Source organism: Hesperophylax consimilis, chromosome 1, assembly GCF_061612785.1.
Source record: "Hesperophylax consimilis isolate HC1 chromosome 1, BYU_Hcon_1.0, whole genome shotgun sequence".
Taxonomy (NCBI): Eukaryota; Metazoa; Arthropoda; class Insecta; order Trichoptera; family Limnephilidae; genus Hesperophylax; species Hesperophylax consimilis.
Window position 1 is genome coordinate 26,863,639 of NC_142836.1, and position 22,984 is coordinate 26,886,622.

Genomic DNA, 22,984 nt, shown 5'->3' on the forward strand with positions numbered 1-22,984 from the left:
ATGGGTAGTAAGGCACAAGGTATATTAAATGTCTCGAGAAGTACAGGTTGACATAGATCTCCCTACTAACTCTCTCTACTAATTTATGACGACCGGATCAAGCGTGGATTCTACATGAATTTACGAGAATTGAACACAAGAAAAGGGGATAGGTTGAAAGCTTACGATTTGTCTTGAGGAGTGGTATGGGGCATCATGTTGAGCCAGACGTTCCCGCGCTCACAGGCGGCGGGACAGTTGAGGCAGAGATATGCACTCGGGGTTTTACACGGGAACGGGACTCCATTGAGTTAGCTCGAGCCGTAATAGTAAACATGATTGTAAGTCGATTAGCGAAATGCCTCTAGTTTGGAAACTGTTACGAGATCGCGTTCGTTATTGCGTAATTTATGCAAGTCATTGGCGGGTAGATCGTTTCCGCGAGCGACCATGCGGTCAAGGCCGAGGTCGGAGCTAGACTGTCGGAGCGCGGCGAGGCGATTAGCTTGTGGCCGCGGCGCTGCGTGTGGTCTGTCCGGTCACGTATTTTGACCATCTGGCGGCGTGTTCGACACACGCGGTGAGGGGAAATTGGGGCAACCATGCCCTATTTAACAATAGGGAGACTGTATTACGTAACACATTCCCCCTCCGCCAGTAAAAGGCGACGTGGTAATGAAGCTTTAGGCGCTTAAAATCCTCTTCATCTTGTCGTGAGGTGAGTAGAGAGAGAAAAAAAGTTGATTTACAAAAAAACAAAGAAGAAAGAGTACATGGTTATGCAATGATGAAAAGACAACATACAAGGTTATGCAGTGATGAAAAGACAAACATACAAGGTTATGCAGTGATGAAAAGACAAACATACAAGGTTATGCAGTGATGAAAAGACAAACATACAAGGTTATGCAGTGATGAAAAGACAAACATACAAGGTTATGCAGTGATGAAAAGACAAACATACAAGGTTATGCAGTGATGAAGAGACAACAACCTGACTCTAAAATTTCATTGGTCTGTAAGCTAAGTTTGAAGAGCGTAGTGTTCGTTGAGTACCAAGTAGACGTAATTTCACTGAAGTTATTTAAGTTACACTTTCACTGTAACTTGACCCATTTGAGATTGCACTCAAGTATCACTAGGGCCATAGAAATTGAACTGTGCTTCTTGGTTGTGGTTGAGAGATGGTGATGCTGAGGGCCAGAAGTTTCCGGGTTCTGATGTTGTACCAGCGTGAATTCCATTATGCTGATGTGGTGGGGCAGTGGTTGTCAAGGTGAAATGAAGTTGGTAAAAACATGGAGTAATACCAGTAAGTTGATTGATGATTGATGCGTGTGATGGCTATTATGTTGAGTTTGCGCATCGGCAAGTGGTTGATTTGTACAATGGCCCGTAGTTGATTGTACGACGGCAAGTAGTTGATCTGTACAAATGGCAAGTAGTTGATTTGTACAAACGGTAGGTAGTTGATTGCACAATGGCAAGTGGTTGATTTGTACAACCGGCAGGTAGTTGATTGCACAATGGCAAGTGGTTGATTGCACAACGGCAAATGGTTGATTTGTACAAACGGCAGGTAGTTGATTGCAGGAACATAACTAACCTTGAGCTGGCATGCTCTGAGGTTGGTTTTTTTGAATGTGGTTTGAATGATGAGACAGCTTGATTTGCTACTGCACGCACGACTCACACCTAATTTGGGTGCGGTCGGGTGTTTTTTGGTACGCAGAGATTGGAGAGAAGTGAGTGATGGAAGTGAAGGCGGCAAAGAAGTGAAGCTCAGCTTGCAGGTGATGAGGAGGGCTGCTGGTCTTCTTTTTAATCCGGGGACAGGTTATTATTATAGTCAAAATTCTTGAAGTTTACCTGCCTGGTAGACCAATGATGAAAAAACGTTTGGAGAGAAACAAATTGTGTTCAAGAGAAAAGACAAAAAGACAAAAAACGTTGTTGGTTAGAGAGGAGAGAGTAGAGAGAGATCTATTATGCTGACTATACCATGAGTATCCCGAGATTGGGGAGACAAAAAAACTATCACGACTGGCGTGAGGTTACCTATTTGATTTACAAGGTACAGGTAGGTGGTTGTGCCGTAGTAACACCGAGTTTCTGAAAGAAGTTGGCCTTCCATGGCCGGTGTTAGCGCTTGAGCGATAACAACTTACGACTTTCAAAATTACAATAAATGTGTTGATTACCTAGGAATGGGGTGAAGAGGAAGTTTTTGAAGCAGATTTCATGGATAAAGATTGTCTTAAAGACAGACGATACGCTATGTGCGTAGGGTACACCTTCCAGATTCATGAAATCAACCTCAAAGATAATGAGGGATGAGAAAAAAATGGCGTTGAGCGAGAAGGTCTGCTGGTGATGGAGCTGATTCTCCGTTCGATCTTTTTCAGAGAACGAAATGTGGTCAACCAGCAGATTTCTTAGCTCTTTACAAATATACATGAGTTTGATGGAAGGGTGAAGGATGGAGGGTTTGAGCAGCGAAAATTGATAGTGACTGAGCTAATTCTCAATTCGATCTCCATGTGAGGACGAAATATATCAACCAGCAAATTTCCTAACTCTTTACACATATACATGAATTTGATGAAAAGGTGAAGGTGAATACACAGTAATAACAATCTAATCTTTCACGTGTATTTGGTGAAAGATTAGGGGTCGTTTTTAATCTTCTACAGTTTGTGAGAACATGACAGACCCTTGCTCAAGCTTCACAAACCTGGGAGTTTTTCTTATTCGTCTCCCAGACAACGAGTTAGGTGGTTTTGTGTCACTGTCTCAATTAACTCCCACGACACGATACCTCATAACCAACAGTGAAGCTGATGGCTAGTCCATGGTCAATGGATAGTGGATGGTTCTTGGGTCCGCTTGACAAGAAGTCCACAGGTATCAGTTAGCGTAAAAAAATTGCTGAATGCACAGCTTCATGTTTGTTTGAAGAGAACAAAAAATTCTCACTACAGTGAAGGACATTTCCCTCAGTGTCATGAGTAATACAAAAGGGTCCCAATTAAGGGCGACAAGTCATGGTAAAATGATCTACGTCTGGTAGAACAAGTACATAGTGTCCACTTATTTAAAGAAAACAACAACAAGATATTGTATCGTTCGCACGAATCATGGTAAATATTATAACGTTTCCACGTCTCATGTAGAAATTGAACGAATTACGAAAGAACCCTAGTATTGAAAGGACGGTACAACATAGATATTTATAACCATTTATGGAACAAATTATCTCTTTGGCCACAGTGTATGTGAGCCAGTAAAAAGTAATTATAACGAACTTCTCGTATCACGGTAGATATTGTAACATTCTCATGTATAATGTTAGATTTTATAACGATCCCTCGTCTCATGGTGGATATTGTAACATTCTCATGTATCATGAAAATAACAAATCAACGTTCAATAATAAAAAAGTACCATTTCAATACCGGAAAAAAAAGATACATACACAATGTCAAAAACAATCAAGTAGTGGCTATTGGTATTATCAAAAAGACGATGGCATAACCTTTGGTTGGGTTTATGCGTTTAGTAGGCAATAATACAAGACATATGCCTAAAGATGTCTTACGCGAGACACACAGTATAGCAGAAGAGACCTATTTGGTTTTACTAACTCTTTGCTTACAAAAAGGTTTGTAGTGGTTTATTTAAGACCTTTTAGGGTTTTACTTACTTAAAATGACCAAACACAAAACGGGGAACACACTTGGTGTTGCCAAAATTGCCACAAACACGAATGTTGTGAACTTTATGATACAAATTGATACAAGTGGCACCTAGAGACACAGGATGACTTAATATAAGTGACCTGGCTCGGTGTATTTGACAAGGCAAATTAATGTCATTTAAGTCAAAATATAGTACATAATATAACAAATTGGGGTCAGAAAGTTGAGATCTTAAGACTTTACATACTCAATGTGACCGAAAGGTGTTATTGTTATTGATGAGGAGGACAAAACGGCGTTTGTTCTCCTTTACAACAACCTTTTTCAGAATTGACGTGTCAATATCAAATTCTGAAAAAACAACAAATTAGAGCAAATGGGAATATTGAGCGCCATTCAATTTTTTAGACAAAACTGAAAAAACTTTAAAAAAGGTAATTGTAACTTTTATTTGTTACACCTTTGTAAACATGAATCAAATGACGATACCAAACTGGAATTTACACACGCATTATGATTACAAGTTACAGGGGTAGAAAATTCACCTCAATTGGGTGTATGTTGCAAAGGGTCATTGTTTTATGTACGATGGAGCCCAATGGAACAAATGTGACGAACAAATGTGAAAGAACACTGTGAAAAACAATGTGAATAACAGAGAACATGAGAGAGTTAAAAAAACATTTACATACAATGTTGTACGTGACTTTTGTGGTAGTTATGACAAAAAATAGTTATGTATTTAGTGTCGTAAGTGTCAGAATGGTGACGACTGACAACTGATGTCCAGGGTCATGACTCCGGGAGCATCAATCGTTTTGGAGGTGGAAAAAGTCTCTTGACTGGAATGATCAGTTCCAGAGAAGAATATGTACAAAATATGAGTACAATTTATATACATTACACGGTGAGGTGTGACAAAGAAACAAAAATAACAAAAGGTTTATACAAAAGAGCATAGTAGTACATGTATGGGTGGGAAATGATTAAAAACCACAGTTGACACTTCTGTGTTTTTAGAAAAATGAGAAGGTTACCTTGCAGAGGTCGAAATGCGAGTTTTTATATGAAACTATCGCGATAAGACATGCTATTTGTCTGCACGAGGGCCAAATCTCGTGGGACAAAGGTAGAGCCAAAGGTTTGTTAGCTATGTGTGTGGTGACCTAGTGAAGGTGGTGTCCATTGTGTCCACACTTCCTAGTTTGACAATATCTTTCACGTGGTAGTTACCGATGTGTTTACCAGAGGCGTCCGATAGGGTATATACTACATCTGAGATTTTTCTCAGCACTTTTGCTTTAACAAAGCGAGGAGCTAGTTTAGCAGAGAAGTACAAAGCACCTTGTGAGAGTGTGTTGTTGCGTCTCCAAACTGTGTCGTTTTCCTTAAAGGTGACATGTTTCCTGCGTGAAATTGCAGCCCTTTTATGTATTTCCTGTTGTGAAATGCTGCGTACTTAATCAGGACGTTTTTGGTTTTGTTGAAAGGAGAAATATTCCTGTCTTTTAATTTCTTTTCTAAGCTTTGCGTACTTTGAGAGCAGATGTTGGCTATTATGCCTAAGGTGTTGTTTTGAGGATTCATTTTGTGGAAGTTGATTTAGACTTTGTGAGAAGAAAAAGAATTGTCTGAGTGTGCGGCTGGTTGTTTTTCAAAAAAAATACCAGGGGTTTGCTTGTGGTGGTAGGTGAAGAATTTTGTGAAATTTTCCAAAGTCCCAGTATGGAAAAAAAATGGCCAGCGGTTTCCTTGTGTTTTTGATGGAAAAGTCCCTGAGATGTGCGTTTTTGAAAAATTTCCGAAAAATTTTCAAAGTTCTAATTATGGAAAAAAAATGGCCAGCGGTTTCCTTGTGTTTTTGATGGAAAAGTCCCTGAGATTGTGCGTTTTTGAAAAATTTCCGAAAAATTTTCAAAGTTCCAATTATGGAAAAAAAAAAACGGCCAGTGGTTTCCTTGTGTTTTTGATGGAAAAGTCCCTGAGATTGTGTGTTTTTGAAAAATTTCCGAAAAATTTTCAAAGTTCCAATTATGGAAAAAAAAATGGCCAGCGGTTTCCTTGTGTTTTTGATGGAAAAGTCCCTGAGATTGTGCGTTTTTGATTGAGTCCTAGATGAGTGAAGAAAATTTTTGAAAAAAATTTCCAAGTCTTTGATTTGTGAAAACAAAACGGCCAGGGGTTTCCTTGCAATTTTAGTGGAAAAGTCCCTGAGATTGTGCGTTTTTGAAAAATTTCCGAAAAATTTCCAAAGTCCTAGATGAGTGAAGAAGATTTTTGAAAAAAATTTCCAAGTCTTTGATTTGTGAAAACAAAACGGCCAGGGGTTTCCTTGCAATTTTAGTGGAAAAGTCCCTGAGATTGTGCGTTTTGAAAAAAATTTCCGAAAAAATTTCAAAGTCCTTGATGAGTGAAGAAAATTTTTTGAAAAAAATTTCCAAGTCTTTGATTTGTGAAAACAAAACGGCCAGGGGTTTCCTTGCAATTTTAGTGGAAAAGTCCCTGAGATTGTGCGTTTTGAAAAAAATTTCCGAAAAAAATTCAAAGTCCTAGTGAAGAAAATTTTTGAAAAAAAAAAAATTTCTTCCGAAAAAAACAAAAATTCAAAGTGCAGATTTCGAGAGAGTATTGTTTGTTTTTTCAACAATTATTGGAGGGTTTGTTTGTGATTCGTGACAAATTGTCTGAATTTAAGCAGAACCAGTGTTTGGTTATTTACTCGTAAAATTCCCTTTCCCTTGGACAATCGACAGGCCATTGCGGAGAAGCGCCGAGAGTCCGGGTTTACGTCAATCGCGAATCTCAATTATATGTAAAGGGTAAGTCGGCTTTCAAGACTTTTCTTTCAAAAAGGATACTCTACCCACCTTTATTACATATAAAGCGGAATTATCAAATGACAGAAGGGCGTTAGTTTTCCTTGTCTATGTATTTTGCAGAACGATGCTGGCTTATGGCTCCACTAACAAGGAATTTATTTTGTATCATGAACAAGATTTGAAACTGTTGAATTGTATTTTTATTGTGGCTCATTCTCTCTAATAGTTGCACTTGGAAAGTAAACCATTGTGGTTTTGGATCACTATGTGATGTTTGAGATGTCCGAAAAGAAGTAAACGTCGATTGCGCACTTTGTGATGGAATACCGGTACTTAAAATTTGTCGAGTGACGATTCGTAAAACTTGTAATTTAACACCGAATGGCTTTAATGTGACACAGTTGTTTTAGATTTGACGCTATGGTTTGTAGAACAGCTATGATTTATTGGAAGAAAACATTGTTATTCAAAGGTTAATACAACACAAGGCATGAAAACACAGTGAAAGAGTACAAGATTATTTCCAATTTGACCTCCCGATGGACGATTAATTACCAAAAAAAAACCCACGTTGCGCCAGTGCTAACGTATGGTTAAACCGGGAATCGAACCTGGTTATTAAATTGGCTAAGCTCAGATAAAATGGTAGAGCAGGCGACTCGTGTACTATCAGGGGCGGGCAGCTTCTTTGGTCATCAGGCTCGTCCATCGGTTAGGAGGTCAAAGGGTAGGTTTATCACACAATAATAACACATGGGTAGTAAGGCACAAGGTATATTAAATGTCTCGAGAAGTACAGGTTGACATAGATCTCCCTACTAACTCTCTCTACTAATTTATGACGACCGGATCAAGCGTGGATTCTACATGAATTTACGAGAATTGAACACAAGAAAAGGGGATAGGTTGAAAGCTTACGATTCGTCTTGAGGAGTGGTATGGGGCATCATGTTGAGCCAGACGTTCCCGCGCTCACAGGCGGCGGGACAGTTGAGGCAGAGATATGCACTCGGGGTTTTACACGGGAACGGGACTCCATTGAGTTAGCTCGAGCCGTAATAGTAAACATGATTGTAAGTCGATTAGCGAAATGCCTCTAGTTTGGAAACTGTTACGAGATCGCGTTCGTTATTGCGTAATTTATGCAAGTCATTGGCGGGTAGATCGTTTCCGCGAGCGACCATGCGGTCAAGGCCGAGGTCGGAGCTAGACTGTCGGAGCGCGGCGAGGCGATTAGCTTGTGGCCGCGGCGCTGCGTGTGGTCTGTCCGGTCACGTATTTTGACCATCTGGCGGCGTGTTCGACACACGCGGTGAGGGGAAGTTGGGGCAACCATGCCCTATTTAACAATAGGGAGACTGTATTACGTAACAGTGTTTAATTCGTAGAACTCCATTTATTTTTTCAATGTGACGTAAATCTTTTTTCATTAAAATTAATAACGTTATTTTTAAGGGCACTAAGTACATGTTTTAGTTTTTATTATTGTAACAGACGTATCAATGTTCAAGGCTTTTACCAAATTTCGGTTATACTTTGTATTTGGATATCATTTATGTACAGAGTTTCTAAACGATTTCTTTTACTTATTACATAATTGCGACAGTATAATGATCTTATGATGCATTACTTAATTTTTTTTCGATGGTTATGCCACTTTAAAACGACTCATTCATACGACTTTGTGTACCTGTATCTAATTTTTATTAGTGCGATGTGATGGTTTGTAATATTTTCGATAGAAACCGATTAGCTGGAAAATCAATAGTGTGAGGCACTTACCATAAAATTGTTCGTTTTCTCCTGTGATTTATTTATTTATACTGGCATTTTACAGATGTTCTCACTTATATGAAAAATATCCAGTTACAAAAACTCAGTTAAGTTTCAGACAAAAATCTACAAATTAATAAACCAAACAAATAATAATATAAAATTAAACTTATGCTCAAATAATACTAGGAGAGTTATAGTGATACATAATATAATTATCTAAACATATTATTTAGCAGCAGCAGAACATTTTTTTTGAATCTGTATAGTTTATCGACGAAAATATCTACTTCAGTACAATCAATCTTATTATACAATAGAAACGTGATGGCAGGTTTGTCTTAATTGTTTTACAATGACGCGAATACTATTTAAGTCAATAGTCATTCGTTATTGCCCGGTTATGAAAATTAATTTGAAAGTGATAAATCACTGAATTATGTTAAGAAATAAGAATCGAAACTAAAGGGTTTCTTGAAAATACTAAGGTGCGGAACAGAGATAATTTATCTTTGATTATTTATTGGGGTTATATATTTGGATCCATTATTATTTCGTTCATCTTTCGTAATTCTTCCAGTTAATTTCATCTATAACCCTTTCTCTATGTAGAGGTTTAGGCTTGTTGTCAAAAATTCATTTTAAATTACGAAGCCTACTTGGAAATTTTGCAACCTTAACTTGTAGTTCACAATAAGTTTCACGCCTAACCATGATTCAATATATTTAAAGAGCTTTAATAGGGATTCCGTCAACAATTATTTATAATTTTGATTTACAGGAACTTTTCAAGTTTGTTTGCTATGTTGGTTACAACAACTTGTCAAATTCTCTTTTATGTCATTGAATAATAATAATAATGTTTGATTCATAATTTTAATTGATTTTTTTTAAACATTTATGTTGAGGGATCAGTAGGATTTATAGGCCCTGTTAGGAGTTCTACCGAGCCGAACCCTCTGATATGAACATATCTGGAGTCAGTGAATTATTTTCCCATTTGATCTCTGGTGAGTTGACGTGTTGTTCTTGTATTGTTTTGTATTTATTTTGCTTATATAATGCACTTGCATAATGTTGATTGAATAGATGATCATTTGTGGAAAAGTGTGTGGAAGGGTTTAGTTTTTCCTTTGGGGAAGATTTAACCCGGACATAAAATCGGAAGTTATTAAAAAAATTTACTATTATTTGTTTTAATTCTGGTGAAAAATTATATTTCAGCTATTAACGTTAAAGTGCGATTCCAAGAAAGTCATTTTCATCAGAAAACATTTTCGCAATTTGAATTATGTTTATATACAGGGTGTCCGGGAATAATTCGATTCAATTTTAGTAAATTTACAAACAGAACTTTTTAAATAACACAAATATTGTCTTATTTTAAAACCGTTCAGAACATTTACCCCCTGGATTTACTGTTTTTACAAAGATACAAAATCTAATAAATAGTTACAAAAATTATATTGAATTTATTTCTGTAACCAGTTTAATATACAACCTTGTTTAACGACATCAGTCCTAAATATTATCGCCCTACATAATTTTGAATGATTCCTACCTACTATTACTACTGAAATTAGGATTGGTTAAAAGAATTCGATGAATTAATCATCAAATTTCAACGTTAATTTTAAGGTTTTGTGAAAGTCCTATTCAAGTTATGTTATTATATCATTATAGACCAGTTCATATACTTCATATATACTTCAGAGAACTAAAATAAAAAAACGTTGATAGATCTTTCAAAGAACTTGAAAATTAACCGTGAAATTTGATGAATCGTTCAAATTCTCTGAAACAACCCGTCCTCAAATAATGTTTTTTTTTCTTTCTGAGGTTGACAAATTCGATAAACTAATTACAAATTAAAGTACTATATACTAAAAAGACATACTAAAATAAGTAATAATAAAAAATACTATATAAGATAAACTAAAAATTTGCATCAATAAAAGCAGTGACAAAAACCGACATATGTTTTGGTTTAGGCTTAATTTACGCGACAAAAGTAATTATTTTTTGGTTTAGGCTTACTTTAGACGCCAAAAATAATTATATTTTTTTATGCTGGCAAAGAATTTTATAAGGTGAAAGGTATTTACAGCAGGTGAATTGGTCTGTGTGAATATTCACTTTGTTTTTATATGGCACTGTATAAATTATCTTATTATTATAATATATGATGCGGGTTTACCTTGCGTTTGTAATAAAATGTGATGCAATTATTTACGATGTACGATTATACATTTTTGATAATTGCGTCGCGGGCGGTAATTTTTGACTGAACCCCGTGAACGGGGAAAGGGATCGAGGGAGGGGGTCGGGAAACAAATTCATTGCCAATTAATAAACCGATTCCTTATTTAACAATAAATTCGCCGTCATCGGCGTAAACAGTTAAAACAAAAATTATAAAATAAGCGTTATTGTAACCTACAGAGCGCATTGAAGATTTTATTTTAATTTTTTACTATTTATTCTTAAATATATTTGTATTACAAAGGTATAGTGTATTGTCCTCCACGCTAGGAGTTCACCTGTGTTGTGGAGGACTTTTTCAATTGTAAAGTTATATAATACTAAAACAATACAGTGGAGTTGTTACACAGAGTAAAATCGATTATTCCATAGTTATAACAAAAAAAAAATAATATTAAAAGGATTGTAGCCAGTTCTATATGTGTTTTTTGTATTCTGTAAGATTAGATGTTTTATATTGTGTTGGAAGTGAATTGTATAGTTTTATAGTCCGAAATCTGTAGTGTTTTTGTCCAAAGGATGTGTTGGTTTTTGGTATTAGTAGTTGGTGTGCATGTCTTGTTCTAGTATTTCGAGAAGTTTGTGAAGTTTTAAATGTGTTTAGGTTCTTGTAAAGGAAAGTAAGTATTTGTTTTGAATATAATTTTTGAATCTTCAACACTGGCAATTTTTTGAATACGGTTGAAGTCGGTGTTAGTATAGGTACCTACTTGAAGTATTACTTTAATTTAGGTTTTCTGAGTTTTATACAGTGTGTCTATGTTATTGTTATTGTTATTTATTATATGTTATTTATTTTAAACTTCATTTAGAAAACAAAATCATGATAAAAGAGCTAAATAAGCTTTCTAGTTTATTACCAGTTGTGAGTCCCTTCTACGTATTTATAAATTATAAATTACTCTTCAAAATGCAAGCGGATTTCTGAAAGCTTATACTTCGATGTTATTTTATGCATCGCAAACGCGATCGGATGGTGTTCATAGAAAATTCCATTGCACTATTTGTAAAATTTCCGAGAAAAAGACTACTCTCACAGAATACGTTGTTATAAATAATCCGATCAGATAAATTGCATTAATATCTTGTAAAAATGGTAATAGTGGTAGGTAGTTAAAATATATTTTATATAATGGATACTCATAGCTTTTTGCCAGTAATAAATGCATTGGAACAATTTAATACTTATTAAGATTTATAATGTACCTACCTACTAATTAAATTATAAAAAATATAGTTTTGTTTAGCATCTTGCCGGAATTTAAATGATAACGCAACTGCTTTCAGTTTGAAACGTTATTTGTAAAATATTTTAAATTTTTATTTCTTACATTTTATTAATATTGTTCTAAAAAAATAAAGAGTTTCAAATCGACTATGAAGCTATAATTTACGAGCAAAATCGGTGACTAGGAGAAGTGCCTAATTAAATAAAGCAATGAAAAAAAAATCGACGGAGTTCTCTTTTTTAATAATTGTACTATAATATATGAATAAACAACCCTGAAATATTGACGAAATAAAGTTTGAGGTAGAAGTGGTAGTTTAAAAAATAAATAATTATGTATTATGTATATATTCATTTAGACTTATTTTAGCCATGCATTTAGTTTTTTTTCCAAATCATTTACATTATCTGTTTTCTTTATTGTTGTTAGACGTGAATTATGTGATATTAGTTCAGAGCAGTGTTATTGAACCCAACAATAATGAAGTAAGGGGGTTAAGTTCATCTTGTTTTTCCGTAACATCTATTTCCGTGCACTGGAAAACCCATTAGTCCGCTGCATCCGCCTGGAGAATCTCCCCTTCATATAAATAGAAATCAATGGGAAGGAATAAATTAACTTTTGATCGTTTTCCCCCGAGAAGAGACGCCTGGAAGGCGGTAGAAAAGAATTTTCACTTGGGAGTGGCTTTATATGAAAATATAATGCTACGTATACATACGCGAGCCGAACTGCCGAGCTGAACCCCAACTTATGGGAAAGGAACGAAGCAACAGCAGAGTTCCTTTCCTATAATTGAAAATTCCAGTGGCGCGGTTCGCAAGTGTATACGTACCATTAGGCATGCTCATATTGCTCATCCCGAGTAGGTACCTACTTTGGAGAACGTATCAATATTTGTTTTGTTTATTGATATCTTTATATCGATAATGTTTCATAAAGCTTACCTTTGTAACAACCGTGTGACAACTGTCCCAATTCAGTGAGAATGCGACCGTGGCGGCTTCAAACTCGTGGGCGAGTTTAAAAAAAATAAAATTATTTATTTATTACTTGTAAATTATTTAACATTATAAATGATAACAATATGCAGACTTATATATATACTTATCGTTTTTATTCTACTACTCCATAAGTTGAGCTCCAGGAGCTCGTGTTTATGAGAGGAGTATATTTACCTTTAGTTCTAATGATTTTTTAAACAATAATTAAAAACTTATGATTTAAATACAAACATAATATTAACATAGGTACACAAATTATAAAAGTGTGTTTTTAAAGATAATTAAAATAATATATCTTTTTACAGATTAAGTAAGCGTGAGAAAATTAAGGGAACAATATATCAGGTACACAAATTAGAAAATTAGTTTTTTAAAGACAATTAAAATAATATATTTTATTACAGATTAAGTAAGCGTAACAAAATTAAGGGTACAATATATCAGGTACACAAATTAGAAAAATATTTTTTAAAGACAATTAAAAAATATATATTTTTTTACAGATTGAGTAAGTGTGAGAAAATTAGGAGTACAATAATATCACTATCCAATTTTAGGGACTTAATTAACTTTTTGAATTGTTCATAATTCACAGTTTCGGATACACTAATTTTATTTTTGGACAATTATATATTGTACCATCTCACACCTAAATACGAATAGTGGTGCTGAGCCGTGGTCGTTCTAAGCATAAGAATGGCTATTAAGCCATTAGTTTTGAATCTATTGCTTATGATATCTGAGGGGTGAATTTTATATATATAAAATATTCTTTTTAAATTTGACATAGGGCAATTCTCTTATACGATTCTGTGATAGATGGTACATTAAATTCCCGAAATATTTCTAAAATAGGGGAGTCATACGGTTTCCTAAGGATGATTGTTATAATTATTCTTTGAATTGTAATTATGGGCTGTAAGGAAGCCTTAAAAGCCCCTCCCCACCCAATAATCCCGTACTGGAATATGGACTGAATTAAAGCATAATACACAATTTTGATAGTTTTCTTATTTGAAATATTTCGTATATTATAGAAAATATAGATAAGTTTTCTTATTCTTTCAACAGTGAGATTAATATGGTCTTTCCATTTAACATTTGTATCTATTAAGATTCCAAGATATTTTATATTTGATTTATGATTTAATTTCGCGCAGTCCGTATTATATGTACCGTCATTTACACAATTTTTAGAATGAATTGTTATGTTAATTAGGTTATTTGGCACATCTTCTTGTAGAGTGAAAGGAATACAATATGTTTTTTCTGTGTTGAGTGATAATAAATTGCCATTGAACCAATTTTTTATAGCCTTCATGTCTTGATTGGCTGCATTGGTAATTTCGTATCATGTATTTTTTCGATAATTATTGCAGTATCGTCAGCAAAGGATATAAGTTTACCATTAAGTGATAATTTAAACATATGGTTAAGGTAAATTATAAATAAAATTGGTCCAATAACAGTCCCTTGGGGAATTCCAAATTCTAAAGTTTTATCCACGCTTAGTGAGTTATTTAATTTTACTTTTTGGTTTCTTTGAGTTAGATAGCTTTGTAACAAATACCTAACCTTACCAATAATACCGATATCATTTAATTTATTAATAAGTTTTGTATTGGAGATACTATCAAAAGCCTTACGTAAATCAATGAAAATGCCAAGGATTTGTTTTTTTTTTATCTAATGCACGGTATATAGTTGAAGATAGTTCTGCAATGGCATCATGAGTGCCTATTTTCTCTCTTAATCCAAATTGGCTAGGACTAATTATTTTATTATTTTCAATATAGTACAAAAGTTGCTTTTTTACGATCTTTTCTAAAATTTTTGCAATGTTTGAGACAAGAGATATGGGTCGATAATTTGATATTTCTTCAGAGCTGCCAGATTTAAAAACGGGTGTAACAATAGATTTTTTATAAACGGAGGGGAATATTCCACTATTTCAAGTAATATTTTGCTTTATAATGTGCGTAATTGGAATGCTTAATAATTCGCTGTAACTTTTCAATATTTCTACTGCGACTCCATCAAACCCTGGTGCAGATCCACCTTTTAATTCACTAATCATATTTTTTATGTCATCTGTTGTTATCGGTTTGAAAACTGACAGATTATTTTTTTTAAGACAGTCCTTTTCGTCAATTATCTTTTTTTTATACTTTTTATCGATCCGTGTACCTAAATTTTGACCGACGTTAGCGAAATATTTATTGAAGGCATTAGCACATTTTGTCGGTTCCATTATGGCATTAATAGAATTTTTTCCGATATTATTTTTTTTTAATTTGAGTTTTTTTTTCTAATATTTATTTCATTTATTGTTTTCCATATATATGTTTTACATTTTGTTTAGCCACATCAATTTCATTTTTGTAAAAGTTTTCTTAAGTTGTTTTTAGTAAACAGGTTAATTTGTTCCTAAATTTTTTATAATGTGTGTATATTTTTTTATCTAAGGGAAGTTTCATTGTCAAGCGATATAAATTTTCTTTTTTCTAATATACACGATTAAGCCATGTGAAATCCATGGTTTTATTCTTTTGAATTTTGCTTTATTTTTTTATAGTTTTAACAACTGTTGATGCTGTAATATAATTGAATAGAATATTATCAAAAATATTTGCGCATGTTTCAGCACATATAGATTCTAATACGGGACGCCATGTTTCTGTTTTTATTTTTAGTCTTAATTTATGATCTTTTAGTGACTTTTTTGTAAAAGTATTGCATTTTGAATTAATATGATTATTAATATTAAATTGTTGTATATAGATGTAAGTGTGATGATCAGTAATATTATTTTTTTTTAAATATTATCGTGTGTAATTTGTTGGTATCTTTAGGCTGGCCGCATACATACGTTTTTCGTATTCGATTTCCGAATTCGTTTTCCGTATTCGGACATCCGAATGCACGGAATCAGTAGAAAAAAAATTAACTGCCGCACACGTTCGTTTTAGTTCCGAACGGAACAAATTCCTTACGCACGTTCCGAATGCGAGCCGGCGCGTTCGGAGAAAACGAATGGAAAAAACCTAATGACGTCATGTGAAACGCAGCTATTGCATACAGTTTGTTTGTGCCGACGCAAACGTATGGAAATTTCCATTCGTAATTCAGTGTTGCCAACGGATCTTGACCTAATATCGCCGTTTCTCATACATAAGGTAGCGTAAAGTAGCCGAATTTGCTGTTAGGTGGGACATGTTTAGAATTGATGTTTTTACGTGAAAATAAAAAATTTTCGTAGGGGGGGTGGCTAGAGAATTTCAAAAAAATAAAATTTGTCCCCAGAAAATAAAAAAAATTCATGGGAGGGTGGCTAGAGAATTTCAAGAAAATATAATTTTAGATTTTTTCGGCGCCGATTCTCGCTCTGAGCAGCCTAAATGGCAATATATCGCCCTTGTTGGCAACACTGGTTCTGACGTTTATACATTCCGAATGAAGAAAAACGAACGTTTGCGCTAGTCTCACGGAATTCCGAATACGGAAAACGTATGTATGCGGCCAGCCTTAGTGTTACTCCATATTTGATCGATAAAAGATGGACGTTGACCTGTAATTTCTCTAGTATATTTTTTTAATACACAATATAAAATTCATTACCGACATAAAATTGAAAAATTCAGTTTTTATTTTGTTTCAATTTTCGTTTGAAACATCTATGTTGAAATCGCCGATTATTGTTAAGTTCTGTTTATTTTTTTTTATAAGATAATGCTTCTCAATTCATCCATAAATGTATACACGTTTGATCCATGTGTTCGGTAAATTGCGATAATATTAAAACATATTTTATTTACATTTAGATTAATATCTAAGCAATTAACTCGCTGCATAGGTACTTTTTCCACTATGATGTTTGAATAGCAAGATTTAACAAATACAACAATACCACTATTTCTATTAATAGCATAAGATGTTACGAAGTAGCTATATTCTGGTATACAAAATTTATTGTATTCGTTGGTGAATGCTTCAGTTAACACTATGACGTCCGGTTTATGATTTAGTAAATTAATTGAGAATAAAAATTCATTGAAATTTTGTTTCATTGATCTGATATTTAAATGTAGTACTGAGAATGAATTTGATATTTTATCCACGATTTTATTACAATCATTTAAAGTATGACAAATATATTTCAAAATATTAAGGGTTTTATCTAATTCCTCAGTGAAGAAATAATTCGTTTTTAAAGAAATAAGGAAATAAGTATACGAAATACAACTCAGTCATATTCAATTCGCATTTGCGCATTTTGTAACATTTTCTTGCGGAATTCACATAGGTGACTGTTAGCTGCGTGATCATTTTGATAACCCTTTCTGTTAGTGCAGTTGTGGCATTTGGCAGGCTCTTGTTTTTTGGTGCAGTGTTGTATTTTGTGCTCTTCTGCACAGTGGAGGCATCTGGGATTTTTCATGTTTTCGAGGCATCTTAGTGAGGTGTGTCCGTAACCAAGGCAATTATAGCATTGCATCAGTGGATCACAGTCTTCTATATGTGCTCTTATGATTTAAATATTGATCCTTTCTTTAGATATTATTTTTTTTCCTAGTTTTTGAGTTGTTTGTATGATGAAATTAGATTATTTATCAGATTTTTTATTCTTCAGCTTTTTTTTAACAACGATTGGTTCATTGTCGGTTTCCGAGGTCAAGGCATTTTTTAGCTCTTCATTTTGATTTATCAAATCTGTTAGGAGTTCTTCTTCCTTGTATCGAGCATCAACACCCTTAATGATAATGCAAAGTTGTTTTTATTTCATTGGCGTGTATTCCAATATCCGGGTTTTTGTTGATTTCGTTTATTATTTTTTCGGTGTCATTTTGTTTCTCACATGTTAGTATTTGTTAAAGAGTGTCAGGGGAAGTAGATGGGAGAGATGAAGGTTGGAAAGTAACTGGCTCTTTAGGTGGTTTCATTTATCATGACTAAAGCAATTTCAAACAACGCTAGCGTGTTGATTCTGAATGGTGGTCTTTTAGTTAACGAATATAGATTATAGTTAAAATGTTATAACTACAAAACATACTTGTAGGTATATATGATTTGAAGGTAAATTATTTTTTTGTTAGATAATTTCATAATATAAATTAATAAAATTCACGCCTAACATTTTTCTGCAAGTCTAGGATAAATATTTTATTTTTTTGAATAACGTAATGAGTAAAACCTCAAATTGTAATATCTTTTCGTTCAGGAATAGAAAATATTGTCTTCAATAATTAAATATTTACAATTTGAGGTTTTAATCATGAATTCATTCCAAAAAATAAAATAGTAAGCCCCTAGACTTGCAGAAAAAGTCAAAAGATGTCACACATTCAAATTAAAATAAGGTATATTTATCTAAAGACGCTGCCTAGATTGAATTTAATTCGGGTTGAATCTTGCTATCATATATAAAGCGGGGTGATAAAAATGAGTACAATGTTGTTAATTTTTATTCGAAGTATGATTCAGTTAAATATGATCGAAGGAGATTGGGTCCCATTAGCGTAGTTGGTAGAGCGGTGTCCCGGCAAGGCAAGGGTCCCGTATTCGAGTCCTAGATGTGACAGTATCTTTTTCTGTTTCGAATTTTCGTTTAGGAACTTTTTATACTCAACATCTTAAATGCAAAATTAATTCACATGCATAACTGTATGTATCCTAAATATACTAAAATAAAAAAAAAAATTAAAAATTAAACTTCACGAAAGACCAAAATCTTATTATTTCTTTCAAATTTATTATGTGCATAATGTGTGCAAGATAACATCATTTTAAATGGCGTTTTTACTTGGCGTATATATTCCTAGTAGGTAAACATGGGTAGATTTTTCGAATTCATTTAACATCATATTAGAGAGAAAGTAAATTATTTACCAGCTCTTCTTCAGAGCCAGATAAAATTAGAGTCAGAAATAAGTAAATTTGAAAAAGTTTCATTGTATTTTATATTTCTCAGATAGATTTCTATATCATAATTCATCTGGAAAAGTCTCGTCAAATATCTAGGAAATTTAACGTACAAATTTCACGTGCTAATAATGCACTTCTGGGATTACACATGAACGAAATTACAAATGGATAGAATTACACCAACCTAAACTACATTTACTAGAATAAGAACACGTGAAAAAAACTTAACCTTACAAAATTTTTGTGTTCTTTTTTCAATACGAAATTTATTTAGCACATTTTATAATTTAAATCTATTAAAAAAACTGATTTTTTCCTGTAGGTGTAAATAAGTAAGGTATAATTCGCTCCTTGTTTAATTTATTTCGTTCATGTCTAGTAAAATTATTCCGTCCGTGCGTAATTCTGGCATTGTATGTAATATTGGTAAGTGAAATTCAAGCCTATGTAAATTCATCCTGACACCACACTATCGTTCAGGTACCTTAACTGATATAATTTATTGTTAAGATAATTAAAAATTGGTGGGTGCAGTTTCACGTATGCGACTGGTGAATTTATGTGGTACGATATTACAGAAAATATTCTGCATTCCAGGTCACTTCTTTTTGCTGATGACCTAAAACTATTCTTGGAAATTAAAACTTTAGAAGACTGCATTCGACTCCAATCGGACATTAATAGAATTGTTGACTGGAGTAAAAGGAATCGGATCGAATTCAATGTTTCTAAATGTTTCATTCTTTCTTTCACACGGGCACGTCATACTTGGTTTTACCGGTATACCATGAATGCCCGAAGTTTAAAACGTGTCTCCACTATGAAAGATCTTGGCATCATGTTTGATAGTAGGCTGACATTTCATACTCATATCGAAATGACGTGTAGTGCTTCACTGAAAATGCTGGGCTTCGTCCTACGCACTGCGAGGAATTTTAGAGACACCCGGGTTCTCCAAGTGCTATACATTGCGTTGGTTAGGAGTAGGCTTGAGAGTGGGTCGGTGGTTTGGAGCCCACATCAGGTGAAGTATTCCCTTATGTTGGAGAGAGTGCAGAAGAAATTTCTGAGATTCCTCTACCTGAGGGAGTATGGCTACTACCCGTGGCTCTATCCTACTGACTTTCTCTTGGGCATGCTCGGTATGAACCATCTACGGGTCAGAAGAGATGTGCATATTGTATCACACTTCTTCAAACTGATTCGTGGATAGTTTGAAAATCCGACTATCATGGAGAGTATTAGTCTCTATGTTCCTGATGGTTATCTCCGTCACCGACAGCATAGACTGTTTTATCTCCCGGCCTGCAGGACCAACTTGCCAATGGTCATGCCGGTGGGGAGAGCAGTCTTGCTGTTGAACAGAATTAATTCGGATATCGACATATTTAGCATCGGTGAAGCTGCCTTTAAAACGCAAGCTCTATTGATGCTGGTATAGTTTATACACCGCTAACTATTATGTAATACCATTTTACAAATATACTTAAAAACGAAATAAAATGTAATTTTTTAATGTTTTTAAAGGAATAAACAAATTGAATTGAATGGAATTGAATTGAATGTGGAATTTGCGCATTGTTTTGCTCACATTGTCATTTAGTTCCATTTTACAGTGTTTTCAATGCGCGAGTACTAACTAGTAGTTCAAGAAACAGTATCGAGGATCAATAACGATTTTCATATTATTATATTTTATTTTTCAGATTATAAAATGGAAAAAGGATAATGTGTCCCTACTGGGGTGCTCCGTTCCAAGGCCACATTGTATGGTTTTAGTGACTTACATCAATTTATTTAGTAGATTTTAGTTATATTAATATTAACGTGTTTTGTAATGTGAAGATAATAATATCAATTGTGAAGTAAAAATATACATCGTACAAATTATGAACATTAAAAAGAGAAAAATTATTAAAAACAACATTAACCACTCGAGTGGTCGTGTCAATAACTGGAAAAAGAGTTGAGTGATTGGCGTTCGAGTTGAAAATTAGTCGGGAAACTTTCTGAAAAAACCATAACTCTGAAATTTAATCCCGAGATATATAAACTAATTATATTGCTATAAAGCCAATAAATTCACCTTTACTTTATTACCGTTTTTCCTTTATTTTTAGTATTTATAAAAAAAATAAAAAAATCGTAACAGTCAAATTTGGCATATTATGGCTTGCGATCACTCAAGACGTTTTGCAAACTTTGCATCATATGCCGGATAACACTCGAGTTGTTAATGCACTAAAGATTACAAAAGACATAGTACGGGAGACCGAGGTTAGTAAACTATACATAGGTCTCGGTAAACTCGCCGGTGATAAGTTGGAATTCCCATCAGCTGGAACGTGGCCGGTGTGGATTAGTATTTTTGTTCATTTGAAACACGATGCACATATTGCACATGTCGGTTTACTTAGTACTGATTTTCGATATTTTGCTTTTGGTGAATATTTAAAAAAAAATTAATTTCATTGTTTATTTGTGTGCCCTAAGTATTCAATAACATATATACGTGTGATGTATGCTGATTGAGCTTCTTTTGTGAGTGAATATCGGTAGTTGTTTTTTTATCATGCAAAAATGGCGACCTGGGCTAGTCGACTCAGTGTGTTCCTAATGTTCATATGCATATTTTTGTCCAGTTTTATTGTTTTAATCCTAAAAGATTTGAATCGCGTATTTAATTATAATTTTAACTGAGAGTCTTGTGGTTTCAAGAGATGTTCGTAATGAGAATATACAAAAGAAAAAACAGAAAGCGTAAAACTCCCAAAGATTTTATGGAACGTTTCATTTCTGCAGTTGTAATTTAAAAAAAAGAGCATCAGAGGAGTAAGTACAAACTTTACTTTTTTTAAAATGGTACATCTATTTGTTTTGAAGCAAAAGAACTATACCACAAACAATCTAAATAAGAAGTTTCCTTTTTTTATTAAAAAAAAAAATGATAAGAAATAGTAATTTTCTATTATTTTCATGTAACTCTAAAAGTACACATTTGGTAAAGAATAAATAAAACATATGTTAATAATTTTGAAAAAAATTGTTTAATATTATTTTTTTTATTTTAAAATGAGTCAACAAACTCAATACTATTAGTCAAATAGCCCCACACCCGGGGTTGGTTGACCTAATAGGAAGTGTTTTCTGTAAACATTAATGGCTTACTTGTAAGCGAATGTTTCAATTTTTTTTATTGTATGATCAAATTATAAAATGTGCAATTTACATTATCGGTAAACAGTTCATGGTTCAGAGGCTTTTCTTTTAAATCACTAAGTTTAAAGTGCGTCATCTAGCCCCAGTCTTCCGTACCTAGATGGTGAGCATAAAGGAAGAGCATTAATCTCTAATTGGTTTTAGCATGGTTTTAATGTTGCTAAATTGCCAATAGTTAGTTCCAATTTGAAAATTAAATTGTTTACAAAGTCTCGTGAAATGTCTGGGTAAATTTCAATCCAATGAATATATATATATGTCGTAAATCGTTACTGTGTGTATGAAGTTTTCAACACCGTTTAATATTTCTAAACAAAGGTATGTTATGATAGTTTATTGTAATTTTTTTTTATATTATAGAGACAGAAAAGTTATTGGTACAGTGATGAAACAATTTTCATAGCAGGGTACATGTGATTTATGTTTCATTGTAATAATTTGTGAGGCGGGAATGGGTACCGCTGCCCCGAAAACATTTCACCTTTGCAATAGGTTACCCTAAGTGGGCTCTACGTTTAGTGACTTAGCAGGGGTGCCCGGGTTCATGTGGTGAGGATTGTGTAGGTTTTGGCGGTGAACGCGTCTGCCCACCTACTGTGTGGCGGCTGGATTTGGAGAGACTGTTGAGGGAGATCTTTTAACCACTCTAACAGGACTCTCTCGACACATCGCCTTGCACCACAGTGGGAGGGATAAAATCAAATGTCCGTCACTCCTGGACTGACTCCCAGATTCCTACCCACCCCTCGTGCCCTTTTCTTCCCAGTTCTTCCTCTCTTTCCTATCTTTAAAAAAAACCCCACACAGCATCTCCAAGGACGTCATAGGTCCTGAAGGAAATTATGTTCTTCGAAGCTTGCTGTGTGGATCTTATGTCAAAAGGTCTTAAATATGTGGTATGAGTATTTAGTAATTACCAGGGTGACGTTTGTAGTGTAAAGGTTTATGTCTATGTGTGAGTGTATATTTGAACATTGAAATGCCTATTTTATTGACATGATGCTCCTTTTAAATATGTAAAGTGAATCCAAAAAAATATGTCGACGTTAAAGCTTAGACAAATATTAATAAATGTATGA